Here is a 9,651-nt window from a genome sequence, read left to right as displayed (position 1 = left end):
TGGGGAGCGGCCTTGAGAAGGGGGACAGGTGGATAACGAAGGCGCGTGGGGAGGAGATGGGAGGATTGGACTGGAGGGTGGGGGAGGGAGCGTCCGGGAGCAGCCCCGGGTTTGGGGTTAAGAGAGAGCAAAGGGCAGGTGTAGGAATCGCTCTGCCCAGGACCCCGAGGCATTTTCACACCAGTTAGCAGAGAGCAGTTTGATGAACGGGCCATTTGCATGCAGGCTGAGGGAGCCATGGGGTAGTTCGGTGCCCGTCCCCAGACTGGGAGGGAGCCTTCATCACCTGCCGGGGAGCCAGGGGAAGTGGTTATGGTGGGGGGGGGAGCTCCGTGGAGAGGGCTCCTTGGCCGAGCCGAGGCCTTGGGTGGACCCTCGGTTACCCGCAGGGATCCTGCAGGGCAGGGGCCTGGGAATAAATACCCCAACCTCTTTCCTCTTTCATCTCCCAGTCCGAATCCAGCCAGAAGCCAGAGGGCAGGAGTCCCTACAGTTCACACTCCTTGGTTACCTAGTTGGGGAAGTGGGGGCTGGTGAGAGGACCTGGGGATCCAGGGGGCTTCTGGAAGGAATCCCAAGGAGGGTCAGGTGGCCAGGGTGAACCATGTTGAGATCGCGGCTTGCCATTTAAGTCAGATGGAGAAGTCCGGGAAGAGCTGGACTGGGGAGGGGAGGGCTCTCAACACTTTGGGTCCCCCCACCCCACCCCTGCCCCCGACTCGCAGACCCAGATGCGGACGGGGAGGCGGGGGCCTCTGCAAGCCTGACCCGTGGAACCGACTGTCCACTTCGCCCTGGCGGTCTCCGAATAGCAGCGTCTGGCTGGGGAGGGCTTACCCAGACCCTCCGGCCTGCCCCTCCCAGCTGGGCCCTGGCCCTAGCCCCAGTCTGGGGTTGGGGGGGTGGGCGCAGGCTCATCGCTCCCTTGGCCTCAGGCTGGCCCGGCCAGCAACAGCTCTGTCTCCTGCTGTCAGGGCTGCCGTCATGTGACAAGCGGCAGATGGGCCTCTGATCAATGGAGCCCGTCCCTGAGCAAGGACGGTGGGGCTGGGGGCAAGACGGGGGAGCGGCCGCTAATGGATGGGCCCGGGAGCAGTGATGGATGGGCAGGAAGAAGCTGCCATTTGTCTTGGGAAGTGAGTGGCTCCAGGGAGGAGGAGAAGGGAGGGTGGCCAGTGGGCTGGAGGGTGGGTGGGGGGTGGTGGCTGGGAGCCCAGTGGGACTGGGGAGGTGGGCGCTCTCTCCTGTCTTAGCCCCCCCGCCCCCACCCCGCCCAGCCCTGGCCAGGGGGACCCGCACACAGCGTGGAAGGCCCAGAAGAGTCCTGTGAAGATGGAAGTCAGATCATGCCCTCACCTTGCTCGTTCAGGGTAAGTCAAGTCCCCGCAAGGCTTTGCTTGAAGACCCTCGCGATTTTCCCCTCCTCCGCCGCCTCCCCTCTGACCTCGCCCCCCACCAGGGCCCCTGCTCATGCTCCCCTCTAGCCAGCTTGCTTGCTCTTTCTCAAAGGCCTCTGGGCCTTTGCCCCGGCTGGACACACCCCGCCCCCTGGACCGCCCTTTCCCAGATACCCGCTCCACAGACTCCCTTCCTGCGGGTCCGATGTCAGAGAGGCCTCTCCTGGGCACTTGTAAAACAGCAACGCCCCTGTGCGCATGTCTGTGCCCCTGCCCAGCACACGCGGTCACCCTTACTCTGCCTTATTATTATTGTTCTTTCAGTACCAGTCACCTTCTGACGACCCATTAATTTGTTTACTTGCTGCGGTCTGTCTCCCTCACTGGACTGTGGCCACCACGAGGGCAGGGAGTTGTCACTTCTGTTCGCCCCTGCAGTGCCAGTGCCTAGAACGGCACTCCGGAGGGGCTCAACGAATATTTCTTCTCGGTCTAAGCGAAAGGGTTCAAACCCCAGCTCCGGTGCCTGCCGGCTTCGTGAGCTTGGACCTTCCAGAAGCCCCGTGAAGATTCCACCGGACAGGTGCATCCGCCGGGGGCTGGCAGTGGCCAATGCCTCTAAAGCGGAGCTGGATGTTACCAGCATCCTCCCGGGACCCTGATCACGGGGTCGTCCCTCTGTCTGTTCAACCCAAGTCTCCGCCCCTCACCTTGGATCCCCCCCCCTGGAAAGCTGGCCTCCCCTGCTCCCCCAGCCATCTCTGAAGGAGATGCTGTGACCTCGTTCCTCAAACCACCGTCTCCCCTGAGGGTCGGCCCTGGTCCTGGTGGCTCCCAGCCCTCCCCCGCCGGACTAGAAACTTCCACGTCCCGATAGCGTGGTCCAGATGGAGCACTTTGAAGGCCGGAAGAGCCAGGTTCGGATCCTTGGTCCACCCTAGCCGATCGATGCGTGCAAGTCACTTTGTGAGTGCAGTAGATGGTCCTGACCCCTCTCCTATTCTCTCCTAATAACATTTACCTTTATAGATCAAAGGCTGCTTTCTGCAAACACCTGATACAGCCTGTGGGCATTTTTATGGTCTTGGGGTGCTAGGGGTACAGGAGAAGCCAAAAGGAGCCTACAAGACTACTATAGGACTAGCCCCCCAGCATCCCCCCCCCCCGGCCGTCTGGGGGGGGCGCGTCTCTGAGGTGTGGCGAGACTCAGTGGTCCACACTGCAATCCGCTCAATAATTCTCTTTCCCGGTTCCCTTTCCTTCTCTCGTTCACCTCCTCCCTCGCCCGGTAGCGTTTCCAGGAATCACCGCCCACGTCAGTCACCTGCACTTGGATCCTGTTTCGTGGTCTGCTTCGGGGGGACCCCAAACCGGGAAGATGTGGCGCCTCGGTCTTTTCACCCTTCACAAGAAGGTAACAGAGTCCCAACCTCCTGAGCTTGTGGTTAATTTCGTGCTGGCTTCATTGGCCCCCGGGGCCCGGATTACACGTTCCTTCTGGGTGTGTCTGTGGGGAGGTCTCTGGATGAGGTGAGCTTTGGAACTGGGGGACCGAGCAAAGCGGAGGGCTGTCCGCAGTGTAGACGGGTGCAGGCCAATCCACTGAAGGGCTGAGCAGAACAAAAGGTAGAGGAAGAAGGAATTTCCCTCTTTTCTTCCTGCCTCACTGTCGGGGCCTGGAGATCCCGCCTCATTTTCTCCTGCCCTTGGACTGGGGTTCACACCATCAGCCCCGCTGGCCCTCAGGCCTTCAGACGCAGATTGAATTAGGCCATTGCCCCCAGCTTGCAGATTATAGATTGTGAGATTTCTCAGTTTCCATAATTGAGCCTGCACATCACACTAAATCTCCATAGGGATACGCATCCTACTGGTTGTGTTTCTCCGCAGAACCCTTATCATCTCCCAACCAATCTCTGCCATTTGGTCCTCCCTGGATGACATTCTCTCTCCTCTCCAGTCCCTAGTCCTCAGATATGGCCAAGTACTTCTTGAAGTTTGGGGTCTAAGTTCTAGGTGAGGCCAAGAGGAGCATAGAGCCAGCCTGTCACCTCCTTGCCTTATACCTCTGTTGATGAGTCCCTCTGTTAATGAATCTCCCAACATCAGATTCCGTTAGCCCCAGTCGTTCTTACTGCATTAATGAGGGAACTTAGAGCACTTGTCTTTTTTTTTTTTTTTCTTGCTGTGCCATATTTAGTCCCAGGGGCCAAGTTTCTCTTGTCCCTGGGCACATTGGTAGACTGGTGGTGAGGCTTAGAGCTCCAGGCTGCCAAGGTTCTTATAGAGTCAGAGTCTATCAGCCCAGACAAGACCACCAGCCAAAGAATCTGTCAAGCTGTAGAACTGTGAGAAATAATAAGTCGTTATTATTTCAGACCACTCAGTTTTGAGATGACTCATCACACGGCATTGGATAATGGGCACGGAAGTTGATATGGGGAGTAGAGCGTTGCTGTAACGAAACCCCCGAATCACTGGGGCCTTGACTTAGGGACTGGGTGGCGGGCAGACTTTGTGGAGTTAGTGAGGGGCTGTTAGATGCTGGGGAAAGGGCAGCGAGTGTTGTCGCGGGTGGGAGACAACAGGCAGATCTGGTGCCCGTGGAGCTTGGGAGATAGGAAACGTACTTGCGCACTTGTGGGTCTGCCCAAGGAGACCTCTGGATCTGTCCGCGAAGATATCGCAGGGTTGGCGGCCTTCTCCCAGCGGTATCTGATAAAACGTGAGAAGAGAGCCGTGAACTCAATAGGGAGCAATTTGGTTCGCAAGCAGGTTTTAGAGAAATACAGAAGGCCGGGGACTTGTTAGGGTTGAAAGCCCCCTGGTCTCCCCAGTGGGTAAAAAATTCTTTAAGCGAGACGAGAGCTGACCTAGAGATAGAGTCAATGATGTTATTGTAAGACCCCTCATTCAGGTGTCTGGGAGATTGAAGGTGGTGCTAATAAACCCTCTTGGCCAGACGAAACGGCTTCTAAGAATCTTCAGGACCCAAAAGGAGAGGGAAGGAGAGAGAGAGGGGAGAGAAACCGGTCTCAGCTGCAGTGAACCCCAGCAGATACACGGGGAACCCGTCAAGGTTTCAAGAGAGCGGATCTGGATCCGTGAAAACACTGCATGCTTGAACTTCAAGGGGCTACAGTTGTTCCGAGAGAAAAGAGCCCACCTTTCTATGAGCATGCTGAGAAAACTATTCAGAGGCAAATACCAGCCATTTCTGGAGGAACGAGAGGGATGATAAGGAGGGAGAGGCTCCAGAGTTCGGAGAGGAAAGCCAAGAGCCATGGAGATTTCTTGGTTCTCCCAACTCTTGGTTTTGGCTCAGGTCGTGATCTCGTGGTTCACGAGTTCAAGCCCCGCATCGGGCTCTGTGCTGACGATGCGGAGCCTGATTGGGATTCTGTCTCTCTCCCTCTCTCTCTGCCCCTCCCCTGCTCATGCTCTCTCTCTCTCTCAAAATAAATTTAGGGGCGCCTGGGTGGCGCAGTCGGTTGAGCGTCCGACTTCAGCCAGGTCACGATCTCGCGGTCCGTGAGTTCGAGCCCCGCGTCGGGCTCTGAGCTGATGGCTCGGAGCCTGGAGCCTGTTTCCGATTCTGTGTCTCCCTCTCTCTCTGCCCCTCCCCCGTTCATGCTCTCTCTCTGTCCCAAAAATAAAATAAAAAAACGTTGAAAAAAAAAATAAAAGCTTTATTAAAAAAATCACACAAAAAAGTTAAAAGCTAAGGAAAAAATTATCCAATAACAACCCAGAATCTGGCCCAGGATAAGACGCTTTTGTACCCGGCCAGTTAGTGGAAAGCACAGTGTCTCTTGGAGGGCACTTCTCGGGGGCTTGGAACATTCCTTCTCTGACCCTGAGGACTGTCATCCACCCTTCCTGCCATCCTGGCCGTCGGTTCCCTCCCCCCAGCACCCCGTGTCCCCTCTGCAGCAGGAAGATCACTATCTCGCACAGAAGGCACAGAAGCTCCCAGGCTGGGCTGAGCTCCTGGCGCCCGCCATCCATCATTGGCACGGCTTCGGCCCCAGCCCTGGCCTCCCCCTTCCCCCGGAGCTTCTTGCCCTCCTGTCACTAAAACATCGTATTGTGTTGTCCTGAGCAGAGTTTATGGGGCACCCGCGTGATGAGGACGGAAACAGAATAATGGGGGCTGGCTTTTCACAAGGCCCCAACAGCTAGTTGTGCAACCTTGGGCCAGCCACTTAAAACCTCCCTGCGGAATGTGCCTTTTGTGAAATGGGGCAACGGGAGTGTCTCGCTCCTGGGGCTGCTGGGACGGGCAAAAGGGGTGATGCGGGTGAAGGGCCCCATGGCATGGCCGGCACAGTCCGTGTGCTTATTAAGGACTTGCCCGAATTCTAGCCCTGGTTGTGAATCCCTCCGCAGCTGTGTGACTTTAGGCAAACCCCTTAACCTCTCTGAGCCATTCCTTTCAAATGGCGATAGTAGCACCTACCCCAGAGGGTTTGTTCCTTGATTTAGCAAATGTTTATCCCAGACCTTCTATAGGTCGTGCACTTTGCTAAGTATTGGGGATACAGTGACGAGCAGGACAAAGTCTATGGTCTTATGTTGTTGATTGTCTGTCGGCAAAGACAGAAATAAAATGCATAACTGGGCTGATAATTGTCATGAGAAGCAAGAAAATCCCTGGCACCTAGAAAGTTCTTAAGGGAGGCAGCCTCCCATGACCCACAGCCCCCGGCCACATCTGAGCCTCATGAAACGGTTACCGGACATCTGAGCCTCATGAAACGGTTACCGGCGTCTGAGTACAAAGCTAACTCCCACCATCTAGGTGCTGGCTCATCACTGCCCCGGGGAATCTTCTGTATTGTCCTGAGTGACCTTTTGGAAGATGTGGCTTCTCCCCTGGGCCAGAGCACTGCTGTTCTGAGCCACCAAGATCCTGAGCCTTCATCCCAGACTTTGATTGCCCTTTGCTGTGGGCTGTCTGGTTTCTTGTGACACAGTCCCTCTATTCTTTAGGAAATTGTCCCCTTCTTTGCTGATGCCGAGCGTGGCGAGGTCCCCAAGGACCCCTCCTCCTTGTCTACGGAGTAATAACCATCCATTGAGCATTGTGGCATGCTAGGGCACTTAATATTCATTATCTCTAATCTCACAGCAACCCTGGGTGATATCATAATTCTCTTTTTACAGAGGAGGAAATGGAAGCTCAGAAAGGTTGAGTAAATTGCCTGTGGTCACACAGCTGGTTGGTGGCTGTGTTGAACTCAAACCCAGTCACTCTGTGCCAGTCTGAGGATGATCAGGAAAAATATGATGGGATCAGAGTTGGAGAGGGTCGGGATGGGGTCAGGACACAGGAGAGAAGTCCAGAGGCTGGGTAGGAAGTCTGGAGGTGGGATCCTGGCATTCATGGCCTCTGTCCCTTTGGGAAGGTATCTTCATGCCCAGGGAAAGACAGGAGGGGATGGAGAGGAGGAAAAATGAGACATTCTTTAAACACGTGGGTTCCAAGACAGCATCTGAACAGTTGCAAAGGTTGTACACTGCACAACTCTAGGTAGCAGCATTCACACTAGTCCATGAGAATGGCATCACGTAGGGATATGTGGTTCACATCCTATGTTATAGGAGGACTTCTAGGCAGTCCTGGTTATGAGGCCATGGAGGCAGAGAGAGTCTTTCTCTCCCAGGAGCAGCGCCCCTGGGCTCCTGCAGAAGAGAGAGATCAGAGAGGGTCAGCTCATAGCAGCCATTGAGCATCTCAGGAAGAATGAGATGGAGGTGTGGGCCCTTTCTCCCCCAGCAAGCTGTCTTGGGTCTCTCCTTCACCACAGTTACCTGCTCATAAGGACCTGGTAGTCTCACCCTCCGCTACCCAGACTCTGAGGTCCCCACATGCCCGACCCTCCCTGCAGGGTTGCTGGCTTTCGGGGCCTCGTCCCCAACCCAGCGGGATCTCTCCAGGCAAGTTCTCCTCCACAGCTACAGAGTCTACCTCCCCTTTGCCCCAGGAGAGCCTCGGGGGCTAACCTGCCTTTTTTTTTTTTTTTTTTTTTAATTTTCCCAGAAACCCTTCCTGCAGCCAACCTGGGAGTTCGGGAGGCCAGGGCGGGTTGAGGGAGGGACTGATGTGTCAGTCCAGCCATTCATCTGCCTCCCATCGACTCAGCTCTAAGAGTTTACCTCTTTAAAATGCAGGGGAGGCTTGAGGCACTGGGCAGTCTCACTGCCCTGTGGCCTCACCCACCCATTCCCCCTGCTGTGTAAATCCCCAGGCCCCCTCCCCTCCCTGTCAGGGACTGATTTCAGCCCACAATGGTGATGCTTTATTACAGCTCACTTCCTGCTGTGAGTAAATAAGTTTGTCTCCTTTATATTCCCTGGGCAATTAGGAGAATGAAAGACTGAGCTTTGGATTAGCATTTATTTCCTCCAAACGTTTATATGAGGCCATTTTCCCACTGACAAATTGTGGGGCAAATTGTTCTCGAGAAAGTCTGTCTGCGGCAAAGGTGCTATGATTAAACGGCTGGTGTAAATTTGGGGCCATAAATCCTTTCCCTGGGTTAACGGGATTTATTTGCAGCAACTGCCATTATGGGCTCAAAGAAATAATAATAAACGAGGTTGATTTTGCACCTGTTTCAAGGTAATTAATATGCACACTAAAGGGAAAAGAGATTATTTTTACAAACTGCCCGGTTTGTGGCTCAAAATCTGGAGTCGTTCTGGGTCCCCCAGCTCGGCGGACAGCCTCTTTCAGGATGGCTGGGCTTTCAGGACCGAGGGGTGGAGCCCCGGGGGGGGGGGGGGGGGGGTCTGGATCTGACCCAGAGCTCTGTGTTGTAGGTAGGAGAGCCCTCGAGTCAGCCTGAGGCGTGGGGGGTTGTTGGAAGGCCCAGGGCCAGAGCAGGACATCTGCGACACTCGAAACTCGAGTGCGGAGTGCTGGACCCAGCTCAGTGGCTGCAAGCGACAGAACCTCATGGTAACATCTCCCAGGACTGGAGGAGGCTGCAGGACGCTGAACCCTAGGGATGGGGATGGAGACTCAGGACCAGTGGGTCTCTCTCTCTCTCTCTCTGCCACTCTGCTCTGTGGACATTCAGGGACCTTGTCCATCAGGCATTGACCTCCCCCCTCCCCCACCACTGTCACGCCTGTCCCCATGCCTAAGTGCCCTGCCTTTTGCTTACAGACCTCGTCCTGCCCTCCAGCCCAGGCCTGCTCAGATCTCTCCCCGGGAACTCTGAGCCTACACTCCAGCCACTGCCTGCATTACTGCTCCCGACAGACTCATCCCGAATCCTGAGATCTGAGCCCCTCCCAGTGGGGGCTTCCTTGGGGGGGAGTCTGGACCCCGGACTTCGGACTGGGAACAGGAGCAGCTCTGATTGCCTCTGGCTGCTCAGGTCCCGGCTGGTCCCCATCTCTCCTCCCACCTCCCAGGTGAGGTCCCAGGGGACTCACTGGATGCCCAGAGGAAAAAGCTTGGAGCGATCTGTCCAAACGCAGATACAATGGTGGCATTTTCCAGACGGGCAGGGAACGTGTAACAGGCGTGGGCCCGGGTCTGCGTCCTAGCTCCCCGCGTCCCAGCTGTGTCTTCCTCGCTAAGCCCTTTCACCTCTCTGACCCGTGGTCTCCTCCTCTGGGAAGTATGACAGCAATGTCCAGCTTGCCTGTCTTCCCCCGCCCCCAACGTATAAATAAGATGGGTTTTGTGCCTGTGCCTGGGAAGGTGGAGAAGCAAAAGATGGGCGAGTGGAACTTGGGGGTGGGGGAAGGGTTCGCTGCCCCTTAAATTCTTCCTGGAGAGGCAGGATACGTGTGTATCTTGAACTCAGCCCTACCTTCTAGAAGCTCCTTGGAAAATCTGGAGAGTGACTTGCACAGCCTGGGGCAGCTGGAGAAGCATTCACAGAAAGAGGACACCGGAGATGGGGTTTCACGGGTGAATAGGAGTTCTTCAAGCAGAACCAAGGGGGAAAGGACATATTTCAGGCAGAGAGAGCTCCCTGCACCGTGGAGGAAAGAGCCAACTGTGTTTGCGGGGAATGAGCAGTTGGGGTGAGTCCCTTCAGGGGTGTGTTGTTTTCAAGGTTGTGGCAGAAACTCAGATGGGGAGAAAACATCCAGAGAAATCTTTTCTTTAAATCGATGAAAGTTGACTCTAATCCCTACCCTCCGGCTCCCTGAACTGGCAGGAGATTCCATTTCAGTCAGAGCCCAGGCCCTGCCCCTTCTGGGGTTCTACCAGAAGAATCTAGAAGAACCT

At 55.6% G+C, this 9,651-nt stretch overlaps 1 long non-coding RNA gene across 1 annotated transcript; it reads left to right on the top strand.

The window, feature by feature from the left end:
* The first annotated feature begins 1,278 nt into the window (after positions 1-1,278).
* Positions 1,279-9,118, top strand: LOC121011985 (uncharacterized). The gene is made up of 3 exons (XR_005781895.1): positions 1,279-1,370; positions 2,690-2,811; positions 8,223-9,118. It is a non-coding gene; the product is annotated as an uncharacterized LOC121011985 (long non-coding RNA).
* The last annotated feature ends 533 nt before the right edge of the window (positions 9,119-9,651 follow it).

The sequence above is a fragment of the Herpailurus yagouaroundi genome, unplaced genomic scaffold, assembly GCF_014898765.1.
Source record: "Herpailurus yagouaroundi ecotype Mexico unplaced genomic scaffold, PumYag 196, whole genome shotgun sequence".
Classification (NCBI taxonomy): Eukaryota; Metazoa; Chordata; class Mammalia; order Carnivora; family Felidae; genus Herpailurus; species Herpailurus yagouaroundi.
This window is presented reverse-complemented; position numbering and strand designations above follow the sequence as displayed.